Source organism: Ascaphus truei, chromosome 7 (genome assembly GCF_040206685.1).
Source record: "Ascaphus truei isolate aAscTru1 chromosome 7, aAscTru1.hap1, whole genome shotgun sequence".
In the NCBI taxonomy this organism is placed as follows: domain Eukaryota; kingdom Metazoa; phylum Chordata; class Amphibia; order Anura; family Ascaphidae; genus Ascaphus; species Ascaphus truei.
In genome coordinates, this window is record NC_134489.1 from 33356271 (window position 1) to 33381569 (window position 25299).

Below are 25299 nucleotides of genomic sequence, written 5' to 3' on the forward strand. Positions count from 1 at the left end.
CCTGTGCCCTGCAATGCTTCCCTGTGCCCTGCAATGCTTCCCTGTGCCCTGCCATGCTTCCCTGTGCCCTGCAATGCTTCCCTGTGCCCTGCCATGCTTCCCTGTGCCCTGCCATGCTTCCCTGTGCCCTGCAATGCTTCCCTGTGCCCTGCAATGCTTCCCTGTCCCCTGCAATGCTTCCCTGTGCCCTGCAATGCTTCCCTGTGCCCTGCCATGCTTCCCAGTGCCCTGCAATGCTTCCCTGTGCCCTGCAATGCTTCCCTGTGCCCTGCAATGCTTCCCTGTGCCCTGCCATGCTTCCCTGTGCCCTGCAATGCTTCCCTGTGCCCTGCAATGCTTCCCTGTGCCCTGCAATGCTTCCCTGTGCCCTGCAATGCTTCCCTGTGCCCTGCCATGCTTCCATGTGCCCTGCCATGCTTCCCTGTGCCCTGCAATGCTTCCCTGTGCCCTGCAATGCTTCCCTGTCCCCTGCAATGCTTCCCTGTGCCCTGCAATGCTTCCCTGTGCCCTGCCATGCTTCCCTGTGCCCTGCCATGCTTCCCTGTGCCCTGCAATGCTTCCCTGTGCCCTGCAATGCTTCCCTGTGCCCTGCCATGCTTCCCTGTGCCCTGCCATGCTTCCCTGTGCCCTGCAATGCTTCCCTGTGCCCTGCCATGCCTCCCTGTGCCCTGCAATGCTTCCCTGTGCCCTGCAATGCTTCCCAGTGCCCTGCAATGCTTCCCTGTGCCCTGCAATGCTTCCCAGTGCCCTGCCATGCTTCCCTGTGCCCTGCCATGCTTCCCTGTGCCCTGCAATGCTTCCCTGTGCCCTGCAATGCTTCCCTGTGCCCTGCCATGCTTCCCTGTGCCCTGCAATGCTTCCCTGTGCACTGCAATGCTTCCCTGTGCCCTGCAATGCTTCCCTGTCCCCTGCCATGCTTCCCTGTCCCCTGCCATGCTTCCCTGTGCCCTGCCATGCTTCCCTGTGCCCTGCAATGCTTCCCTGTGCCCTGCAATGCTTCCCTGTGCCCTGCCATGCTTCCCTGTGCCCTGCAATGCTTCCCTGTGCCCTGCAATGCTTCCCTGTGCCCTGCAATGCTTCCCTGTGCCCTTCAATGCTTCCCTGTGCCCTGCCATGCTTCCCTGTGCCCTGCCATGCTTCCCTGTGCCCTGCCATGCTTCCCTGTGCCCTGCAATGCCTCCCTGTGCCCTGCCATGCTTCCCTGTGCCCTGCAATGCTTCCCTGTGCCCTGCCATGCTTCCCTGTGCCCTGCCATGCTTCCCTGTGCCCTGCAATGCTTCCCTGTGCCCTGCAATGCTTCCCTGTGCCCTGCCATGCTTCCCTGTGCCCTGCCATGCTTCCCTGTGCCCTGCAATGCTTCCCTGTGCCCTGCAATGCTTCCCTGTGCCCTGCAATGCTTCCCTGTGCCCTGCCATGCTTCCCTGTGCCCTGCAATGCTTCCCTGTGCCCTGCCATGCTTCCCTGTGCCCTGCCATGCTTCCCTGTGCCCTGCCATGCTTCCCAGTGCCCTGCAATGCCTCCCTGTGCCCTGCAATGCTTCCCTGTGCCCTGCCATGCTTCCCTGTGCCCTGCCATGCTTCCCTGTGCCCTGCAATGCTTCCCTGTGCCCTGCCATGCTCCCCTGTGCCCTGCCATGCTTCCCTGTGCCCTGCAATGCTTCCCTGTGCCCTGCCATGCTTCCCTGTGCCCTGCCATGCTCCCCAGTGCCCTGCCATGCTTCCCTGTGCCCTGCCATGCTTCCCTGTGCCCTGCCATGCTTCCCTGTGCCCTGCCATGCTTCCCTGTGCCCTGCCATGCTTCCCTGTGCCCTGCAATGCTTCCCTGTGCCCTGTAATGCTTCCCTGTGCCCTGCAATGCTTCCCTGTGCCCTGCCATGCTTCCCTGTGCCCTGCAATGCTTCCCTGTCCCCTGCCATGCTTCCCTGTGCCCTGCAATGCTTCCCTGTCCCCAGCCATGCTTCCCTGTGCCCTGCCATGCTTCCCTGTGCCCTGCAATGCTTCCCTGTGCCCTGCCATGCTTCCCTGTGCCCTGCCATGCTTCCCAGTGCCCTGCAATGCTTCCCTGTCCCCTGCCATGCTTCCCTGTGCCCTGCAATGCTTCCCTGTGCCCTGCAATGCTTCCCTGTGCCCTGCCATGCTTCCCTGTGCCCTGCCATGCTTCCCTGTGCCCTGCAATGCTTCCCTGTCCCCTGCCATGCTTCCCTGTGCCCTGCAATGCTTCCCTGTGCCCTGCAATGCTTCCCTGTGCCCTGCAATGCTTCCCTGTGCCCTGCAATGCTTCCCTGTGCCCTGCCATGCTTCCCTGTGCCCTGCCATGCTTCCCTGTGCCCTGCAATGCTTCCCTGTGCCCTGCCATGCTTCCCTGTGCCATGCAATGCTTCCCTGTGCCCTGCCATGCTTCCCTGTGCCCTGCCATGCTTCCCAGTGCCCTGCAATGCTTCCCTGTGCCCTGCCATGCTTCCCTGTGCCCTGCCATGCTTCCCTGTGCCCTGCAATGCTTCCCTGTGCCCTGCAATGCTTCCCAGTGCCCTGCCACGCTTCCCTGTGCCCTGCCATGCTTCCCTGTGCCCTGCAATGCTTCCCTGTGTCATGCAATGCTTCCCAGTGCCCTGCCATGCTTCCCTGTGCCCTGCAATGCTTCCCTGTGCCCTGCAATGCTTCCCTGTGCCCTGCCATGCTTCCCTGTGCCCTGCCATGCTTCCCTGTGCCCTGCAATGCTTTCCTGTGCCCTGCAATGCTTCCCTGTGCCCTGCCATGCTTCCCTGTGCCCTGCAATGCTTCCCTGTGCCCTGCAATGCTTCCCTGTGCCCTGCCATGCTTCCCTGTGACCTGCCATGCTTCCCTGTGCCCTGCCATGCTTCCCTGTGCCCTGCCATGCTTCCCTGTGCCCTGCCATGCCTCCCTGTGCCCTGCCATGCTTCCCTGTGCCCTGCAATGCTTCCCTGTGCCCTGCCATGCTTCCCTGTGCCCTGCAATGCTTCCCAGTGCCCTGCCATGCTTCCCTGTGCCCTGCAATGCTTCCCTGTGACCTGCAATGCTTCCCTGTGACCTGCCATGCTTCCCTGTGCCCTGCCATGCTTCCCTGTGCCCTGCAATGCTTCCCTGTGCCCTGCCATGCTTCCCTGTGCCCTGCAATGCTTCCCAGTGCCCTGCCATGCTTCCCTGTGTCCTGCAATGCTTCCCAGTGCCCTGCCATGCTTCCCTGTGCCCTGCAATGCTTCCCTGTGCCCTGCAATGCTTCCCTGTGCCCTGCCATGCTTCCCTGTGCCCTGCCATGCTTCCCTGTGCCCTGCAATGCTTTCCTGTGCCCTGCAATGCTTCCCTGTGCCCTGCCATGCTTCCCTGTGCCCTGCCATGCTTCCCTGTGCCCTGCCATGCTTCCCTGTGCCCTGCAATGCTTCCCTGTGACCTGCCATGCTTCCCTGTGCCCTGCCATGCTTCCCTGTGCCCTGCCATGCTTCCCTGTGCCCTGCAATGCTTCCCTGTGCCCTGCAATGCTTCCCTGTGCCCTGCCATGCTTCCCTGTGCCCTGCCATGCTTCCCTGTGCCCTGCCATGCTTCCCTGTGCCCTGCCATGCTTCCCTGTGCCCTGCCATGCTTCCCTGTGCCCTGCAATGCTTCCCTGTGCCCTGCAATGCCTCCCTGTGCCCTGCAATGCTTCCCAGTGACCCCAGCTCCGCGTAACCAGCTTCCTTATACAGATGCCATCTCCAATTCAGGCTTTCTTTTTTTATTACTCTTTTTTTTTTTTTTTTAACACAGGATTGAAGCTGGGGGTCTCCGAAGCTGAACCCCAGTCATTTCAGCTCCGCGGACCCCCTGCTTCCCGAGATTCAGACCTCCAGAGGGGGCGCCGGTATCTCGGCAAAGGTTAAAGCTCCCGCGTGACGCGGACCAAAGGAAGCCGACCTGATGACATCGCAGCTTCCTATTGGCCGGCAGGGCGTGGGAGATTTGAAACTCCGCCATTACGTGAACCCTGCTGGCCGAGCGCTACCGGCACCCGCTACTGAGGTAAGTATTTCAGAAAGCGGGGGGTCCCCGGAACTATATACTTTAGGAAGGTTCTGTGTATATCATTGTATTTATTGTATACTTAGATTGTAAGCTCTTTGGGACAGGGAATACCTTTTCCTAATGTTACTTTCATGTGTGAAGCGCGTATTCCCACTATGTGTTATATCACTCTGTCCCGTGTGTTACTGCGGGGACGCGCTGTGTACATGGATAGCGCTATAGAAATAAAGATATACGTGCATACATATATCAGTGGGTCTGTTTAGACCTGGGGGGGCAACTCCTGTTCTCAAGGGCCACCAACAGGTCAGGTTTTCAGGATATCCCTGCTTCAGCACAGGTGGCCCAGTCAAAAACGGAACCACTGATTGAGCCACCTGAATCTGGGACTGATGTAGCCACATGTTCTGAAGCAGGGTTATCCTGAAAATTATTCTCTCTCTCTCTCTCTCTCTCTCTCTCTCTCTCTCTCTCTCTCTCTCTCTCTCTCTCTCTCTCTCTCTCTCTCTCTCTCTCTCTCTCTTTATATCTCTCTCTCTCTCTCTCTCTCTCTCTCTTTATATCTCTATCTCTATCTCTATCTCTATCTCTATCTCTGTATCACTCTCTCTCTATCTCTCTCTCATCTCTTTATCTCTCTATATCTCTCTCTTTATCTTTCACTCTCTCTCTATATTTGAATTTTAACCCCTCGAACCTGCCCATCACTGATAAATTATATATATATATATTTATAGAAATGTGTTACCTCTCGTTTTCATGTATGTCCTGGACACAGAGGTTATACAGTCAACTCACAGACATGTCAAGGACAGATAGAGTTGGGAAATTGTGTACAGGGGAAAAAGGTCTGGTGAGTTCCAGATTGAAATAGAGAAGCTTTAACATCAGCGAACGGACAGGGGTAGCTAACTCCAGTCCTCGAGCTACCAACAGGTCAGGTTTTCAGCACAGATGGCAGATTCAGTCCCTGCTTCAGCTCAGGTAGCTTAATCAATGGCTCAGTCAAAGACTGAGCCACTGATTGAGCCACCTGTGCTGAAGCAGGGATATCCTGAAAACCTGACCCATTGGTAGATTGTATATATTTTTTAGCATCGCCCGTAACATCACTGTACCTCGAAAGCTCGCAGAAATAAAAGCATTTTGTTAGCCACGGAACGGTATCGACTATTTGTTTTTGGTTATTACATATGTATATAGATATATAAAACGGACACTGTACACAGCTCTATAGTCACTATTACACCGTGACATGAAGAAGTAACTTTGAACGCCTGAGGCGCGGCCCGCGCGGTGATGAGATTGTAAGCTCTTCGGGACAGGGACTCCTTTTTGATAAATGTTACTTTATGCCTGAAGCGCTTGTTCCCATGGTCTGTTATTTGTATTATGTGTTATTTATATGATGGTCACGTGTATTGCTGCTGTGCAGCGCTATGTACAGTAATGGCGCTATATAAATAGAGACATACATACATGGGGTTATTATCTCTGCAGCTAGGATGCATCGTGCTGCAGATGCCTTGTACTGAATCCCCCTTAGTACTGTTCCAGATCCCCAGGGGGTGCGGGGGTCTCTCCTGTCCACTGACTGACACCTATTGGGGAAGGTAGCTGTGAGCAGCTCGCCCTGTCTTAAAAACCAGAGGTCACCGCATGTCACGGAGAATCTACCTCTATTCAAACAAGCTGGGACACCCTGCTGTCATAATCTGCACTCAGCGTCCCTGGGCAACAGCAGAAGGGGCTGGAGACCTTTAACCTCTGTGGTTTTACACAGGTCATCTGTCTCTATCCCAATCAATACACTGCAGACTGACCCTTTAACCCGAAGTGGTCTCAAAGTAGGTGATTTAAAAAAAAAATATATATATATATATATATATATATATATATATATATATATATATAGCTGTATGCTCATCTGCATGTCTTAGGCAGGTCTGCAACCCCGCCTTTCCCCATTATCACCCAGCATACAGCACTTCCACTGCAGCAAGGGATTCTGGGAAATGACATGCAAATGAGCACACAGTGTCACTTTTTGCCTCAATAACCATTTTTAACATGGTTCCCTATAGGCTTAAGCTTGCTGCATGGTCACAGCTTTGAGCACAGCCAGGGTTAAGGTGCATACCCAGAAAACCACCCACAGACAGCTGTTTCGACCTTGATGGGTCTCATCAGTGTGGGGTTGATTTTACTGGGATGCAAGAGAGGCTTATGGGTATGCACCTTAACCCTGGCTGTGCTCAAAGCTGTGACCATGCAGCAAGCTTAAGCCTATAGGGAACCATGTTAAAAATGGTTATTGAGGCAAAAAGTGACACTGTGTGCTCATTTGCATGTCATTTCCCAGAATCCCTTGCTGCAGTGGAAGTGCTGTATGCTGGGTGATAATGGGGAAAGGCGGGGTTGCAGACCTGCCTAAGACATGCAGATGAGCATACAGCTATATTTGCATATTTGCTTTCCTGTGGAGGGTTTTTGTCACTTTTTTTACTCACCATAACTTAACTCAGTATTATATATATATATATATAGATATATATATAGATATATACTGAGTTAAGTTATGGTGAGTAAAAAAAGTGACTGATGAGACCCATTAAGGTCGAAACAGCTGTCTGTGGGTGGTTTTCTGGGTATGCACCTTAACCCTGGCTGTGCTCAAAGCTGTGACCATGCAGCAAGCTTAAGCCTATAGGGAACCATGTTAAAAATGGTTTTTGAAGCAAAAAGTGGCACTGTGTGCTCATTTGCATGTCATTTCCCAGAATCCCTTGCTGCAGTGCAAGTGCTGTGTGCTGGGTGATAATGGGGAAAGGCGGGGTTGCAGACCTGCCTAAGACATGCAGATGAGCATACAGTTGTATTTACATTTATATATATATATCTATATATATATATAGATATATATATATATATCTATATATATATATAGATATATATATATATATATCTATATATATATATATCCCTCCTTTTCATTCCTTGTGAAATCCTTTCGCTCTTTTTTTTAGGTTTTGGAGAGACATGGATGTGAGAATATTTTCTAAGGGACTTATTAAAGATGGCCGTCACTGTGGTCTTCCAGAAACTGTCTAATCGTGTAGCCCAGAAAACCAAGACTCGGGAATTTCAGCAGCAATGGTTTTAGTACAGGGGTGGCCAACTTCAGTCCTCAAAGGTCATGAACAGGTCAGGTTTGAAGGATATCCTTGTTTCCGCACAGGTGGCTTGACTGAGCCACCTGTGCTGAAGCAGGGATATCCCTAATACCTGGCCTGGTTTAGTGGTTGAAGGTTATTGGTGTATAATAATCAGACCTGGCAACTGACTCCAGATTAGCCACATGATAATGATCCGTTCCTGACTCACTATTCCCATCTGCTGATCTGTTAGAAACTTTGCTATAATACAAAGCTCAATCTAATGTTTTCTGTCTACTGCTATATGAGGAATAACACCAGGACTGGCAGGGAATGAGGGTTAGGGTTCCCTTTAATATTTCTCCTGCCCATTTATCTAGAACAGTGGTTCCCAACGCCAGTCTCTATACCCACCAACAGGACAGGTTTTATGGATATCCCTGCTTCAGCACAGGTGACTCAATCAGTTGTTCAGTCATTTTGTTTGCGCCACCTACGCTGAAGCAGGGATATCCTTAAAACCTGACCTGTTGGGGGTTCTTGAGGACATGGAATTGGGAACCACTGCTCTAGAGCAGTTACCTGACGCTGATCGCTCAGACGAGCTCAGCCCTTCCTTGTTTTCAGATTGATATGGAGAAGTTATAAGGCAGAACCAAGGCATCTTATTTTCACATGGTGGGAGCTCTAGAGAGGGTCAGGTGGTTTGGCGATTTAAATCAGCAAACACAATGGATAAAGAAATTCTCGGAGGCCCAGCTCTGCATGATTATATGAGGTCATATAGTTTGGTTGGTAATACTGTAAGTTGAACCTCTGTCTTTGATATGATACAGCTTTCACAGCAGTGTCTGGGTACAGCGTATATATATATTTAATGCGGTCTCTTTTTCCCTCCATAACAATGTTGGTTATTTGAACAATTACACAAGAAATAGATGGGGGTTTAATATTTGACCCAAATACAAAAACAATTCAATTTGGAAAGAGAAAATATTTTCGCGAAGGGTTCTCCCATCTTCCATTGTGAAAGGTGTCCTTTACAGTAAATGTTAGACTTGTTTATTGCACCCCCCCAAAACCTGTGTTCAAGAAATGATCAGCCCTTGTAATTAGAGACGGGTGAATTTTTGGGGTTGATCTGGATCCGCAGCGGATCGGTTGGTTCCTTTGGTCCGCAGATTTCAGCAGATCAATCTCAAAAAGCGCGATTCGTGGTTTGCTGATTTTTAAAAATGATTATTACCAATACACTCCGCGGATTCCGCTACCCGTGGCTATCCGTCAACGAATTGTATCCAATGGCGGTTTTCGATGAATCCACGCAGATTAAAACCAACCAAATCCGGATTTTACACCGCGTAACGGATTTTGGGTTGAAAACGCGAAGAAATCCGGGAACCTGATTTGGGGCGTATTCTATCGTCTCTACTTGTAATCTACAAGAAATCATTTGACTTTCGTAGATCTAGACCTGAGAAACAAGAACCCATTTCCTGTAGATTTGTCAACTGACATGGGTTGTCTCCTTGGATCTCTTCATATATTAATGTATCGCCATACACTTTCATGTCATTCCCTCGTTCAGCACACGATTTGTCTTGCCAGACTTTCATGGCTTTTCCATCCTACACATCCACAATGTATTTGAATCTCACAGCATGTACACAACAAACAGATCAGCGCACAGGAACAAAAGTTGTATTAGAAATACATCCAAACAACATAGGAGATAAGGGACCCCGGAAACAATAACCTATATTTTTCATATGTATTTCTAATACAACAATATTTTCCTAATGATCTTGCGTTGGGTCAGTTTCTCTTTCCGGGCGCTGTACTATGATCTAGACTGTTGGTTGTATATATGTTGTGAGGATTTCTCGGCTACACGCAGAGCAAGTCCAACTTTTGGGTACTGAAGACCAGTGATGCCCAAAGGCTCAGATGGTCAAGAATGCCCTGTTAGAAGGAGGAAACACATACCTTTCGAGCAGGTGCTGTTAAAAAGTTAATACAAATGTACAGATCTGCCCATCAACCACTGAGTTAAAGGAACATCTCGAGGAAGATGACAACACGAAAATGCACGTGCTCCTAACCTACAGCGCTGATGTACTTGTTTGCTGTTGAATACTTGAATCAAAAGTGTGAAGAGATGTGTAAAAACTGGAACCTCTTGCCGCTCCATTCTACTTTCCGTGCTGCCACCAGCCTTCCAAGTTACCTACAGTGTCACAGACTGAGCCAGTGGTGGGCAACTCCAGTCCTCAAGGGCCATCAACAGGTTGGGTTTTAAGGATATCCTTGCTTCAGCACAGGTGGCTCAATCTGTGCTAAGGCAGGGATATCCCTAATACCTGGCCTGTTGTTGGCTCTTGAGGACTGGAGTTGGCCACCCCCATACTAAGCCACGATACAGGTAAGGTTGTCCTGCTTCTGTACGTCACCTGCACAGCTCGGTCAAGACAATTTGCATGGACAGCCAGGGAAACATCCTCAATGTTTAACCTCAGAGCAACAAAACGCATTCTGGAGATACAATCATGTACGTCAACATAATTATGCTGTAAGAGATACATTGCTCTGTGCTACAATAATCCTTTCCCACTACTTAAGACGCTGTGAAGTCCTCTTTCCATGGCAGTGATGAAGTAATATTTCAGAAATTAGTATACTGTTGATATTACTGAAATGGACTGGGGGGGGTATCTGGAGAAGGATTGAAGGTGATGTTCTATTTCCATTTTGTCATTTCTGTTATGTTTTTAGTGTGTGTGTGTGTGTGTGTGTGTGTGTGTGTGTGTGTGTGTGTGTGTGTGTGTGTGTGTGTGTGTGTGTGTGTGTGTGTGTGTGTGTGTGTGTGTGTGTGTGTGTGTGTGTGTGTGTGTGATTCGCTCTCAGTAGATTTATGACTGTGCCTGTAGTTTACACCCACATTCCTGGTATCAAGACGTACCTGGTTCCTATAGAGAGCTATTTTAATCTAGTTTTAATGGTCTGTAAGATGATTTGTTTCAGAATTAAGGAGTGGATATTATATTCTGCCTAGTAACCTATTTTAGACAAAGGAAATCAAGTGTATATAACGCCTGCTTGGACACTCCCCTGGCAGCGAGTCTCATTGACTGTTGTGTGTCTGATCATACGCTGTGCTTTACTGTGCAATAAACTACTGTACTCATTATCTAGAACCCGTGTTTGTGAGTTTGCAAACAACGGCAGCAGGGAAGCTCTGAGCTCCAAGAATTTGAAGAGAGCTTACAGTATTTTTAATAGGGGCTGACATTGCCGGACATCAGTGCTGTAAACATGATGGGTGTTAGTAATGCATAGGGCAAAGGTAGCATATATACATGTATCCACTGTACCATACACAATGTTACCATACAAATTGGCTTTAACATGTCCCAAACAATGGAAGGTATTCACTAAGCTCTGATATCAGAGCTTGATTCGGCGGTAACTGCAATACAAGTCAATGGAAATTGCCAGCTAACGCCAGATCGAGCTCAGACATCTCTCGTCGGAGCTTCGTGGATCCTGACGAACGTGGCTCGCGTGTATTTCTGTGCAGAATGCCCATTCTGGCCTAGGTATCAGATATCCGCTAGTGTTACCCAAACTGTAACTGATGGTTACCCAAGTACACTGAGGATAATTGGATTTGAGTCTGCTAAGAAGTTTATCACATTTGTAGGAAGCCTGAATAATGTGTGCTTGTCCCTGCATGTTATTAGTTTTTTGGAGAACATTTACAGTACAAGTTATGCAGATAGGTTGCTCTACAAATTCCCGCTTTGTGTATATATATATATATTTACTATATATATCTCACAAATAGCCATGCGTATATGCATGTATGTGTGCATACACTGTAAAGAAATACATTTATTTTGCAGGATCGACTTATATCTTTATTAAGGTCACGTTAGTGCCGGAAACGTTGTCCCTGGCCAAATAAATCTTCGTTTATAACAATTCCACGAGTGCTGGCCTTTTACGAAATGTATATCTTTATCAGGGGTGGCCAAACTCGGTCCTCAAGGGCCACCAACAGGCCAGGCTTTCAGGATGTCCCTGCTTCAGCACAGGTGGTTCAGTCAAAATGGCTGGTGGATGTTAGGGGTATGCCAGACAGGCTTCTTTAAAATGTTGAGTCTTACAACGAAGTGTCCCAAATGTGGCCTACAGAAAGCAAGTCTTACCCACTGTTTTTGGACATGTTCCAAGATCACAAAATGCTGGGACCAAGTACTTATATATATTGCAAACGTAACAAAAGTAAAGTGGATAAAACATCCAATACCTATGTGGTTTGCCAACACAGAAGCTTGGTCGATCCAGGCAAACCACAATAGGATAGCGGTCCAACCAACGGAGATTATCCTGCTGACAGCCAGGAAAGCGATTTGGATTAAATGGATAGACAAGGAAAGCCCAACAATAGATTTAATTCGAACGCTTCTTACCAAATTGATTACAATAGACAAAATGATATACAAATACAAAGACAAGGACAAACTGGCCAAATTCGAATCAAAATGGGGAATGATCATTTCATTATTCACTTCCCAAGAACAAGACAAATGTAGACACAAACAACTATAAAAAGCGTAAAAATCAATAAGCTCGGGCCTAAACAAGGGAAGGTAAAGGAAACACTGAGTTACCTTGATCCGGGTTGGCTGCAAGCCAGCCTGAAAAGGACCAGAAGTTAGCCCAGGTTAAGTGCTACAAGGGTCGGCCTAGACAAAGTGTAAGTTCTAGAAGCCAACATGTGGCGGAAACAGATAAGAAAAATCAAGCTAACACCGTAATTATTGTTTAGGTAGTAAATAAGTATGTTTGGGGGGAAAAAAGTTTGAAAGAAGGGCCCTACACTTGAGGTGGAGACAATTACGGGAGGAGATGGACTGGAAGGAAACTAGCTATAGATCATATTGACAATAAGAATGCAGATGAACAACTGAGCCAAGGGAGTGTGGTATGAAAGCTTGATTGCTATTCCCCCATTTGCCCACCCAACAGGTTCTGATGGAGGTGAGACGAGAAACAGCTAATAAACTATTGTATGAAGAGCAATACTATGGCCCAATATCAAATGTGAGGATGTATCAAATGTAAATGATGTAATATGTAGTATGCATATGTAATTGTCTCAAAGCAATGATATGCAAACTGTATTGTCCAAAATAAAAAAAAGATTTAAAAAAAAAATGTCTTTATAGAGTTTTTGAATGTCTGAAATCTGGGGGAGAGACTGATGGTGCGTGATAGGGAATTGCAGAGAGAGGTGGCAGTACGGGAGAAGTCTTGTAGGCGGGAGTGAGAGGGGGCTATAAGGCAGGAGGAAAGGAGGAGGTCAGGAGCAGAACAGAGGGGGAGTTTAGGAATATATTTGGGGACAAGGACTGAGATGTAAGGGGGGGGGGGCGCACCTTCGTTGAGAGCTTTGTAAGTCAGAGCTAGGATTTTACATTTAATTCCAGAGGATATGGGAAGCCAGTGTAGGGATTTGCATAGCGGAGCAGCAGAAGTGGAGCGGTGAGTGAGGTAGATGAGCCTGGCATCGGCGTTTTGGATGGATTTCTGTTGGGATAGGTGGACGAGGGGTATGCCAATTAAGAGAAGTTTGCAGTAGTCAAGACGGGACAGGATGCGAGTCAATCAGGATTTTAGTTGCATCACGAGTGAGAAATTGTCATTTCCTAGCTATATTTCAATGGTGGAGGCGGCAGGACTTAGTGAGGAACTGAATGTGAGGAATGAAGAAGAGGACAGAGTCAAAGATGACCCCTGGACAGCAGGTCTGGTGCGTTGGTCAGATTGAGGTGTTATTGAGGTGTTTTTGGCAGCGAGGGAGAGTTTTGATGTAGGGTCGACAGTGGAAAGTGGAAATATTATGAATTCTGGTTCGGACACATATATACATACTTGTATAGATTACATGTTAGTTTCTATTTAGACCCTCAGACTGTAGAACGCAGACACCAGATTCATACTTCACACCTAAGAGCACCATTAGGAGAGATGTTATTTCTGAAAGGGCCCATGAAGTGTGCTTGGGTGACACTCCTCCTGGGTGGCTTTTACATGCAAGGCCACTCGAGTCTGTAACATCATCTCTCCCACACAAACACAAAACCAGCACCAGTTAAAAGGCCCACATCTGGGACAAAGCCCCAAGCACAAAGGCAAAGCCCCGTCTCTTTGTCTCCTTCTTCAGGGCTCTGTTGCCTTACAAGATCCCACTAATGAAAAAGGGCCCCCTTTGTGTTGACCTTTGTCAGTTCTATGGGATTAATATTGAATAGTTTCTCAAGTACCATAAAGTGGAATATCCATGTCATTTCCAGCACCTTTTATCATGGAGACTTCAAACCGGGGAGTTTCTGTACTCGACTTGTAGTGTGTGCTGAAGAGGCTATTAGTGCATCTAACATAGCCTTACTTTAATCTTAAGAGCAACATCCCCATGCTTAAACTCTTCCATTACACTTCTAATGACATGTTTTCCATACTGCCACCGATGCTTTTGTGACTAAGTGAATTTTATGTGGATCTCCATCGCTGACCCACAAGACTATTAAGTGCTTAATGCCATCCTTGTAATAGATCTATTTAACGATGCTGTATCCATTTTTTGATTCTCAGAAGAAATAACAAAGTCCTTGGGCGGGGGGGGGGGGAATAAACTCTGACTTTTTAGCACTCTCTGTAGCATCTGGGGTTGGTGCGTCTGGTCCAACCCAGTCCTTTCCATCACATTCCTTGTGAGCTTCCTCCCTGTGTGGGTGAATTCATGATGACATAGGTCTGGATCCCAGTGGCTCAGGTGTATTGTACACGCAGTGTGGGCAAATCTCTTGGGCTGAAGCTCAGTGGAAATGTCACTAATTTTAAAAGGGGGTTGACGTCCCAGTGTCATGTCTCCTTGCGACCTGGGACAAGTCACTCAATCTCCCTGTGCCTCAGACACGAGCATTAGATTGTAAGCTCTTTAGGATAGCGATTTCATTGTGCCTAGAAAATAACACGTGCAGCTCTGTGTGCGCTGTCTGCACTATATCAGAAATCAAATTAATTGGAAATCTTGAACAGTCTTGTAGAATGAGTGATTGTGGCAGAACCTTTAACTCCTCCTGTGCTGGAGTGAGATGCTGTATGTTGCATATGGGGTTGAACGGACGTTGCAATGAGGCTAATGTTCATGTCATGCAAGAAGTCGGTGTCTGCGGGGAACCTCAACCCCCCCAGATTTTAGGAATGGCCAAATATTTAACCCACTTACTACCAGAGAGGCCTGCAATGCATTGCAACTGGTAGGCATCGATATGACGCAGTATGCCCCTCACTGATTGGCTATTATGGGCAGTAATCAGATTTGGAAACAAATGGATACCGCTGATAAGAAGTCAGAAGTATTACGGTTCAGTTAAAGAGAGAGACAGAGAGAGACAGGCAGACAGAGAGAGACAGGCAGACAGAGAGAGACAAGCAGACAGAGAGAGACAGGCAGACAGAGAGAGACAGGCAGACAGAGAGAGACAGGCAGACAGAGAGAGACAGGCAGACAGAGAGAGAGAGAAATACAGAGAGACAGAGAAAGACAGAGAGACATACAGAAAGAGAGAAATACAGAGAGAGAGAGAGACTTGTTTTTTATCTAGGACAGTGATTCCCAAACAGGGTTCCGTGGAACCCTGGGGCTCCTTGAAGCAGTCTCGGGGGTTCCTCCTGTGGACTACAGACTCCCCCCCCCCTGCTGGGGGTGGGTTTTTTTTGGTATGTATTTTGTAGGGGGGATTGAGAGAGAGTGGGGTAATTGACGGAAGGTAGGGGCGAGTGAGAGAAGAGGGGGGGGGGCAGGAGGGAGTGAGCGAGGAAAAGAGGGAGTAAGAGTGAGACGCAAGGGATAAATACATGCGAGGCGGGAGGGGGGAGAGTTAGTGAGATGGATGGGAGAGAAATACATAGGTAAAGGGTGGGAAATAGAGGTGGCTCGTGAGGTGTGAGATGTTGTCACTGACCCCTGACGAACCGAATATGTGTCGGCCAGATAGGGGTTCACCGAGATATTTCTAAATACTTCAAGGGCTCCTCCAAACAAAAAAGGTTGGAAATCACTGATCTAGGAGAACAGTTTAATGCATCTTTTAGCATGTAAGGGGGGGGGGGGGGGGCGGCCAACTCCAGTCCTTAAGAGAGGTTTTCAGGATATCCCTGCTTCAGCAAAGGTAGCTCAATCTTTGACTGAGCCACTGATTGAGCCACCTGTGCTAAAGCAAAGCTATCCTGAAAACCAGACCTGTTGGTAGCTCTTGAGAATGGGAGTTGGCCGTCCCTGATTTAAGTGCTTTGTGGTTTGTCACGGGACCCCAGTGGTAGGGAAGGGGTTAAATGACTTGATAGACTTCACTGAAGCAGGAATTAGGATTTTCTCTGACTTCGTGCTTTTTTTTTTGTCTGAAGGGTTGTTAGAGTCCCACTCGTTCCCCTCCCCCAAGGTCGGCCTACTGCCCTCCACCCTAATTACCAAGCCCATTTTCTCTGGCCAAAGGAAGGGAACAGCTGGACGCAGGTGGACAGAGCAGCCCATGACCCCTGAGGGAGCAGCATTAGATGACACATGGTCCAGCTCTCACTGACTCATATACACACTAAAGGCATTGCGCTAAGCAGGGCTATAGCAGGGGGACCTATAACCCCGGCCAACTGTCCTCGAAATAAGATGAGACTGCAGAGACCAAGAGGCAGGAGGAAGCAGCACAGGGGACAGAGAGGCAGGGGACAGTGACACCGCAAAAAAGGTGGAGGGAGGGGAACGAGATATTATACAGTCTGCGAAAGGAAGCAGAGGTGACACGGGACAATGATGGGGCGGAAAGAACAGTGAGATGGGAGATGGCACATAACACTAAACAGGTACAGGGAATGTTACTGTGAGGCAGGCAGCACAGGTATAGGCACGGGACAGTGACCAAATACCAAGTAAGACACACCGACATACATCCCTCTATATTAACTCTCTTTATGCCGCATGTTAAGCAGAGATATAAAAGGGTTCATTCTATTTATATTGCAGCAGTAAGTGTAAGAAAGTTGGGGGATCCAGAAGGATGTGATTTGGGTATTCCCGCACCCCGACCCATAAAAAGTGTGAGTCTGGACATTACTATGCATTGGGTGACCTGATGTCAAACTGCGGGTTCCAGAGTAAAGGGACAGCCACCGTGAGATGGAGCAGAGGGGACAGAGACGATGCACTGACGTGTCACCTAGCACCAACCCGCACCTAATCTCCGCACGCTCTCTAATGAAAGCCTTTTAATCATACATTGCATTTTCGACACTGCAATAAAAGCTCCTGACTTTGCTGAATGGGGTGTATTCGGGGCTGTTTGCAGACCGTGCATTATGGGCCTGTGTGTTTGTGACATACGTCTCATGTCACCGCTCTGATGACCCTGCTGGGCTTTCTCCCGCATGCAGGGAGCACTCCTCACAGGTCTGATGGATTCCCATGTTACTGTCACGTTAACTTTATGCCGGGGAGGAGTGATGGGAATTGATTGGATTAAGTGCAGATCTGGGAAAGTGCAGGTGTGGGCTTATTTTTATGGCTTTTAACCCCATAAGTGCTGGGAACCATGCTGAGCTTTCTCTAAGGACTTAGCTGTGAGAGAGAGGGAAGAGAGACAGAGGAGAGAGAACGAGAACTCAGGGACTGAGTTCCAGCACTTACATTTTTACATCAACAAGAAACCCCATATAGTGTTTGGAAAATAATTAGGAATGGGGCTGAAATACAAGCTGGGAGAGAGGGGAGAAATCTTCATCTAATACATTTCTTTAAAGCTGAAATATTTTTTAAATTTTCTTGGTGTACTAGTAACTTTATTTCCCCAATAAAAAATATCACTGTATGTATATACTGTATATACATATACATACATATATATCAGCAGATACTTGTAGTACAACACATAGAGAGAGGCGAGAGTCACAGCACAGAACTGAAGATGGTACGAAGGGTTATTGGTAGGGTTATTGGAAGGGTTAGGGGAAGGGTTGTTGGAAGGGTTAGTGGAAGGGCTATTGGTAGGGTTATTGGTAGGGCTTTTGGAAGGATTAGGAGAAAGGTTAGGGGAAGGGTTAGTGGAAGGGTTAGTGGAAAGTCTATTGGAAGGGTTATTGGAAGGGTTAGTGGAAGGGATATTGGAAGGGTTATTGGAAGGGTTATTGAAAGGGTTAATAGAAGGGTTATTGGAAAGGTTAATGGAAGGGTTAGTGGATGGGTTATTGGAATGGTTAGTGGAAGTTTTAGTGGAATGGTTAGTGCAAGGGTTATTGGAAGGTTATGTGGAATGGTTATTGGAACAGTTAGTGGAAGGGTTAGTGGAATGGCTGTTGGAAGGGTTAGTGGAAGAGTTAGTGGAAGTGTTAGTGCAAGGGTTACTGAAAGGGTTAATGGAAGGGTTAGTGGAAGGGTTATTGGAAGGGTTATTGGAAGGGCTACTGGAAGGGTTATTGGAAAGGTTAATGGAAAGGTTAGTGGAAGGATAAGTGGAAGGGCTATTGGAAGGGCTATTGGAAGGGCTAGTGCAAGGGCTAGTGCAAGGGCTAGTGCAAGGGCTAGTGCAAGGGTTAGTGGAAGGGTTAGTGGAAGGGTTAGTGGAAGTTTTATTGAAAGGGTAAGTGGAAGAGTTAGTGGAAGAGTTAGTGGAAGAGTTAGTGGAAAGGTTAGTGGAAAGGTTAGTGGAAGGGTTAGTGGAAGGGTTGTTGGAAGGGTTATTTGAAGGGCTAGTGGAAGGGACAGTGGAAGGGTAATGAATTAGGATCCTGTAGGGCGATGGAGGCAGGATTAGGATGGAAGCCTCATCATTTATAATCTGAGTAGTCAATATACCTGCAGTTCCTTGAGTGATCAGCACACATGGGGTTGCTAGGCAACAGCAGCATCCAAGATGGAGTCTTCTCTGCCAATTGGCACTCAGCCCAATGGGTCATCGGGATAAGGCAGAAGATCACAGGGAGACACTGTAGAAACTGGGCATTGCCTCTGGTAGCTAAGATGTTATCCCAATACACTTAACATTGAGTGGAATAATATAGTGGATGCTATGGTCTGATATTATGAAATGTTTAGGGATAAACAAAATGGCATTAAATGGTATAATAAAATAGGATGGGGTGGGGTTAAGTGAGTGATGGTATAATTTAATGGGATAATATAGCAATATGAAGTCTTTCATTTTATCTTTTATTTCAATTGGTTAAAGTTTAGAGACATTTTTCTTTTTTCATTTAAATACAGTATCACAGATGACATTTGTAAATCAGCCCCTCTTATGTGTGAAGCGCATATTGCCCCACCCCCTGGGAGATATGGCAGCTATCGTGTGTGTGCTGTGTTACCTGTGGCTCACAGGAGGGCAGAGCCTCCACTGCTAGGAGTCTGGGGTGTGCCTGATCTGTCAGGTGCAAGCACCTCCACCTGTAGCGGGATCCGACTATGTGGGATGACCTCGTTACAGGACCCAAATAATAATATACACGTAGTGATAGACAACAGTTTTACTATAGGCAAGCGAGCAGAATAACAGTACCACACCAATATGGGCTATGCAAGGCCGTTCCCCCACAAGGCCAGTGAACCCAACCCCCACTCCTCAATGGAATGTCCCCTCATAGGAACTAAGGTGCTCCTGGGCACCTAACCTCCCCGGTGCCCACCCAAATGTGTGAGACAGTGCTGCCCACTAGAACCGAAGGTGTACAGTTGGTGCACTTGGTGAGGTGAGGTACCTGCCGGGTGCTCCAACACCTGGTAGCACTGGTACGGTATGGTGGGATTCACTGATCCAGCGATGTCATCCGCAAAGCCTCCACGTTGGGTGGTGTCCCGTGTGGACGGTTCCACCACGAAGAATGTCTCTGTACTATGGTTATGATGATCCGGTGTCACATCACCATGGGCCCAGATCGCAGCCGCGTCCTCGCTTTTCCTCACGCTAGTGCTACAGGACAGGGTCCCTATCTATGGGGGTCCCTGCAGCAGCAACAATCTATCACAGTGAGTTGGGGCCTAGCTGGGGCCTAGGGGGTCTCTGGCCTAGTGCAGGGGTCACAGATGCCCTGCACCTACACAACCTACCCTAACCTTGTCCCAGCTCCGACTGGCGTGGTCTCCAGCACGCAAAATGTATCCTCTCTCAAGAAGGGGGACCTGACTACTTGCCCCTATGCATTATGGGGCTTGTAGTCCCCGCGTAGCCCTGTTCCTGTAATGGCCGCCTCTCGCGCGCCTAACAGATCCTCTGCGCATGCACAATCTACTGTGCATGCATGCGCAACTTCAATATGGCGGCGCCCTGCATATGGGTGTTGGTTCATGTCCCAAGAAATGTGTCCTCTCATACTCAGCACTGCTATGCAATTCAGCACATTCAGATTTTAAAAAGTGTTCTTAGAGCATTGGATTAAAGCAAAGTTTCGGAGTGTGTGCAAAGCCATTTTTTATTTAAAACCGATTATACGGAGCAATGCAGCAAAAATAGCAGTCCATTTGTCCAGCATATTTCATGCTCAGCGAGGGAAAATTACCCTTAATGTAACAGTTAATCTGCATAAAGATGAATGTGAGTTATATATAAATTTGGCAATATGATTAACAAGCGCTGAACACTCTGTCCAATAAATACTCGGTAAGTGGCAGGCAGGGAAAGTAATGGATTTGTGTCAGTGGCCATATTAAAGTTGCAGTTCCACTTAGGACCAGAGAGAACTAATGATATGTTTAATGGGTCAGTCCTGCATAGGATCAAAGTATCCTAATGAAAGGGATATGTTTAAAAGGGTCAGTTTCACCTAGTACCAAAGTGACTTAATGACAGTTACATGTTTAATTGGTTTTACAGGGTCAGTCCCTCATAGGACTAAACTTGCCTTACAAAAGGGATATGTTTAAAGGGTCAATCCTATCTAGGACCAAAGGGAACAAATGAGAATGACACGTGGAGTGGGTTTCTGGGTCAGTCCCACGTAGAACCAAAGTGACCTGCTGTGAGGTGTTTAATCAGTTAAATGCATCTTTAGCTATATATTCGCTGTCACAAGCTCTTATTTTTTCTCTCAGGGACAAAGTGATTTATTATAAAGTGCTGAGCTTTTAAATAGGTGTTTTATATGCAGGGAGACAAAGTAGGAATTTTGTGTGCAGAATAGGAAATGTTTCGCCTGACAGTCCTCTCGTTACCCTGAACTTGCATTCGTTTGTGTCAGTAATGGGTGTTGGTCGTAGTTACAGACACTGGAAGCGAGATGTGGGGGCAGGGGCCGCTGGGGCATCACAAGTGAGGATAAACATTGGCACCATCAGAACACTTTCCCACCTCAGCATCCTACGGACGACTACTTTCGCAGTCCAGCTAAATCCTTGTAGACCCTCTTGTCATTCAGATAGCATTTAAAGAAGCAATCCTTGATGTTTTTTATTCCCTTCATTTTTTTAATACAGGATTGAAGCAGGGGTTCTCGGAGCTGAACCCCATTCATTTCAGCTCTGGGGACCCCCTGCTTGCGGAGATAGAGACCTCCATAAGGGGTGCCGGTGGCCGCTCCAGGGTTCATTATATGGCTACTTTTCAAAGTTCCCAGACCCTGCGGGCCAATAGGAAGCCGTGAGGTCATCAGGTGTGGCTTCCTATTGGCCCATGTGACCAGGGGCTTTACACTGCAGAAAAGTGCAGGAGATACCGGCAACCCCTTCGGAGGTAAGTATCTCCGGAAGCAGAGGAGCCCCCGGAGGTAAGTATCTCTGGAAGCAGAGGGGCCCCTGGAGGTAAGTATCTCCGGAAGCAGAGGGGCCCCGGAGGTAAGTATCTCCGGAAGCAGAGGGGCCCCCGGAGGTAAGTATCTCCGGAAGCAGAGGGGCCCCCGGAGGTAAGTATCTCCGGAAGCAGAGGGGCCCCCGGAGGTAAGTATCTCCGGAAGCAGAGGGGCCCCCCGAGGTAAGTATCTCCGGAAGCAGAGGGGCCCCCAGAGGTAAGTATCTCCGGAAGCAGAGGGGTCCCCAGAGGTAAGTATCTCCGGAAGCAGAGGGGCCCCCGGAGGTAAGTATCTCCGGAAGCAGAGGGGCCCCCGGAGGTAAGTATCTCCGGAAGCAGAGGGGCCCCGGAGGTAAGTATCTCCGGAAGCAGAGGGGCCCCAGAGGTAAGTATCTCCGGAAGCAGAGGGGCCCCCGGAGGTAAGTATCTCCGGAAGCAGAGGGGCCCCGGAGGTAAGTATCTCCGGAAGCAGAGGGGCCCCGGAGGTAAGTATCTCCGGAAGCAGAGGGGCCCCAGAGGTAAGTATCTCCGGAAGCAGAGGGGCCCCCGGAGGTAAGTATCTCCGGAAGCAGAGGGGCCCCAGAGGTAAGTATCTCCGGAAGCAGAGGGGCCCCGGAGGTAAGTATCTCCGGAAGCAGAGGGGCCCCGGAGGTAAGTATCTCCGGAAGCAGAGGGGCCCCCGAGGTAAGTATCTCCGGAAGCAGATTGCCCCTTTAAACTGTCGTAATTATTTCCTTGAACCCCTCACTGGTAATTCTGATATCCTATTCTGCTAGCCTATCTAGACAGCCATTACCGTTCTGTAATTCAAGGCAAAAGAGGCCCCCAAATTCTTAAAAACCTTTTCTGGGTGTCATCCAGATAGCTCGATAAGTATTACATAAGATGATTGTTCCCTTACTTTCTTGAAATGAGGGAGGTTATTTTGTCTCCGCTAAACATCTAGAAGCATTAAGGGTGTGTGTGATCAGCGTAGGCACTTGCCTAATCCCTCTGTTGGTTTAAGTAGCAAGGACCAGGTGTCTCTCAGAATGACGACTCCTATTTTGTCACTGATTAAACCCAATACTTTGTCCCCAGTGGTGAATTTAAAAATCCGCCACCCATAGGCACTTACCTTGGTACCGCCTGGGCCTCCTCCTCCTGCAGCGCTGCCCTCCTCCTTCTTCAAATGACACTACGACATCACATGGCATCACATTGTCATGGCAATGTGACGTCGCAACGTCAAACAACCATGGCAACACGACGCTGAAGAAGGAGGGCGACGACGTAGGAGGAGGTAAGAACTTTGCAGAGGTCCCACGCTGTCACCGGACAATCAGTGGGGAAGAGAGCGGGGCTTCTGTATATGGGCATAAAGGGAAATTGCCACCCCAAAATGTTGCTGCCCTAAGCCCGGGTCTAATGGGAAATCCGCTACAGTTTATCCTGAATTTTAGGGCAATCTAGCCAGATATGGGATAAGGATCCTCTCTGGCCAGAGTTTCTCCAACATAAGTACCATCGGTATAACAAGTTATGAATTTTCTTTTATGAATATATAGGTCGAACTTCAGTCTGCAGCTTCCCAGGTATCTTGACACTCCTCCCAATCAAGATAATTTCCCAACTCTTTCTCCCAAACCAGCCTGAAACCATCCGTCCCAAGATCACCCATCATGGAAAAGTTGTAATATAGATGTTCACTTCGATGAATTTGTTTGCTTGGCTGTATAGCTTCTCACAATATGTAGTATCTGGCACATTATTAGGGCAAAATGTCATGTTAAGAAAATACCTAATCTGCAACATCTGTAGAAGTCTGAATTTGGTATTAATTGTAAGTTTTGAAATGATTTGATCGTGGATTTGGAAATAAATCTTTAACTTTGGTAATACCCTTCATCCACTAATTATTTAAGTAAGCATCATGACAACTAGGGGAAAATACATGATTGTTTTTCAAAGGGGTCATGAGAGTTGGTTTAGCTGTTAGCTTAAACGAGTGGTGCCTCTCGGGTGTGGGGTTAAATACCCAAATATCTCACTCTTTGGATCCCATTTGAAATCAAAATTAATTTAGAATAGATTTGTACAGGCATACCCCGCATTAACGTACGCAATGGGACAAGAGCATGTATGTAAAGCAAAAATGTACTTAAAGTGAAGCACTACCTTTTTTCCACTTATTGATGCATGTACTGTAATGCAATCATCATATACGTGCATAACTGATGTAAATAGCACATTTGTAACAGGCTCCATAATCTCCCCGCTTGCGCACAGCATCGGTACAGGTAGGGAGCCGGTATTGCTGTTCAGGACGTGCTGACAGGTGCATGCGCGATCTGCCTTTTGCCTATTGGGCGAGTGTACTTAAAGTGAGTGTCCTTAAACTGGGGTATGCCTGTAGTATGGGAGGGGAGGAAAAGCCTCTGATTTTGGTTTATTTATTTAAAAACCAGAGTCAGAGTAAGAGCCCTATTGCGTACCTAGCTGGGACAAATTAAGAATTGATGTTAAAGGTTTAGTGACCATTAGAATAATGTTGTCTGCAAATTGAGACATTTTAAATTCCTCTTATTCCACTTTGAACCCTGATATGTCATAACTTTTTCTAATAAGGTTAGCAAGCAGTTCTATGGACAGGACAAACAGTAAGTATGAAAGAGGGCACCCCTGCCTAGTTCCATTTGTTATAGAGAATCGTACGAGAGTTAACCATTGATTGCAAATTATACTGAGGGGTTTACATATAGAGCCCGTATTCCATTCATGAACATACCACCAAACCCAAACGCAGTTAGGGTGCTAAACATAAAGTCCCAGTCAACCTGCCTAAGGCATTTTTGGCATCTAGGCCAAGAACAACCCATGGAGATTTAGGTAATTATACAAAATACTAGTCATACATCTGGTGTTATCAGCAGCTCGTCTCCCACTAATAAAACCTACTTGGTCTGGATGTATAATTTTGGGCATAATTGCACTAAATCTATTGGCCCAAATGTTAGCATTTATTTTAAATTTGAGTTTAGCAGAGATTTAGGGCAGAAGCTATTACAGTTCAAGGTGTCTTTTCCTTCTTTAGGTACAACTACTATATTAGCCTGTGACATTTCTTTAGATGGACGGGACCCTTGGATGACTTGTAAAGTTTCATCAAGTGGGGAATAATTATTGCTTAACATTTTCTATAGTAATTATTGAAGAAGTCGTCTGGCCCTAGGGCGTGCCTATTTTTTAAAGCTTTAATAACCTCTGTTATTTTTAGCTGTGTAATCGGCTCCTCCAAAATGTGTTTTATCTTTTGTTGATAGATATGGTAGATCACAACTATTAATAAAATAAGAAACAAGAGACGAGTGGAGATCTCATCTATCCCTTTCCAACGCTGTTTTTATTTATTTCTGGATCTGATGCTCCGCTCAGGAGATATAAGCAATTCAAATATTAAGGCCCAGACCTGCAAAACGGTTCTAAAGTTTGCCACACCTTTATGCTCATTCACATGAATGCGGAGTAAAGGCGTGCGTACGCTTAGCATCCTTTAGTAGATCTGGGCCTAAGTGTTTGGGAGTTTAAAAGGGAGATCTCTCCAGAGCCCAGAGCAGACCAAAGGTTTCCATGGTAATCTCAGAAGCTTGAGAGTAAGCAAATAATGATCTTTCTCACACACACACACACACACACACACACACACACACACACACACACACACACACACACACACACACACACACACACACACACACACACACACACACACACACACACATCTTATACAGTCTTCTAGGGGGGATTGCTACTTTATTGGTATATTACAGACGATTTAGATGATACTGGCGTGTAAACAGATATATATGACCCGTCATCTCTTTTTACCTTTTTATGAGACCATTTTATAAAGATGTTTATGTTGTATGTATGTATGTACTGTATGTATATGTATGTACAGTATGTATGTATGTATGTATGTATGTATGTATGTACAGTATGTATGTATGTACAGTATGTATGTATGTATGTACAGTATGTACTGTATGTATATGTATGTACCGTATGTATGTATGTACTGTATGTACTGTATGTATGTATGTACAGTATGCATATGTATTTACTGTATGTATGTACTGTATGTATGTACTGTATGTATGTACGTAAATCTTTATTTATATAGCGTCACCCAGGTACATAGCGCTTTACAATACACAAGACATAATATAATAACATGATGGGAATAAGCGCTTCAGACATAAAACAATAGGAAAAGGAGTCCCTGCCCCGAAGAGCTTACAGTCTAAGTGGTAAGTG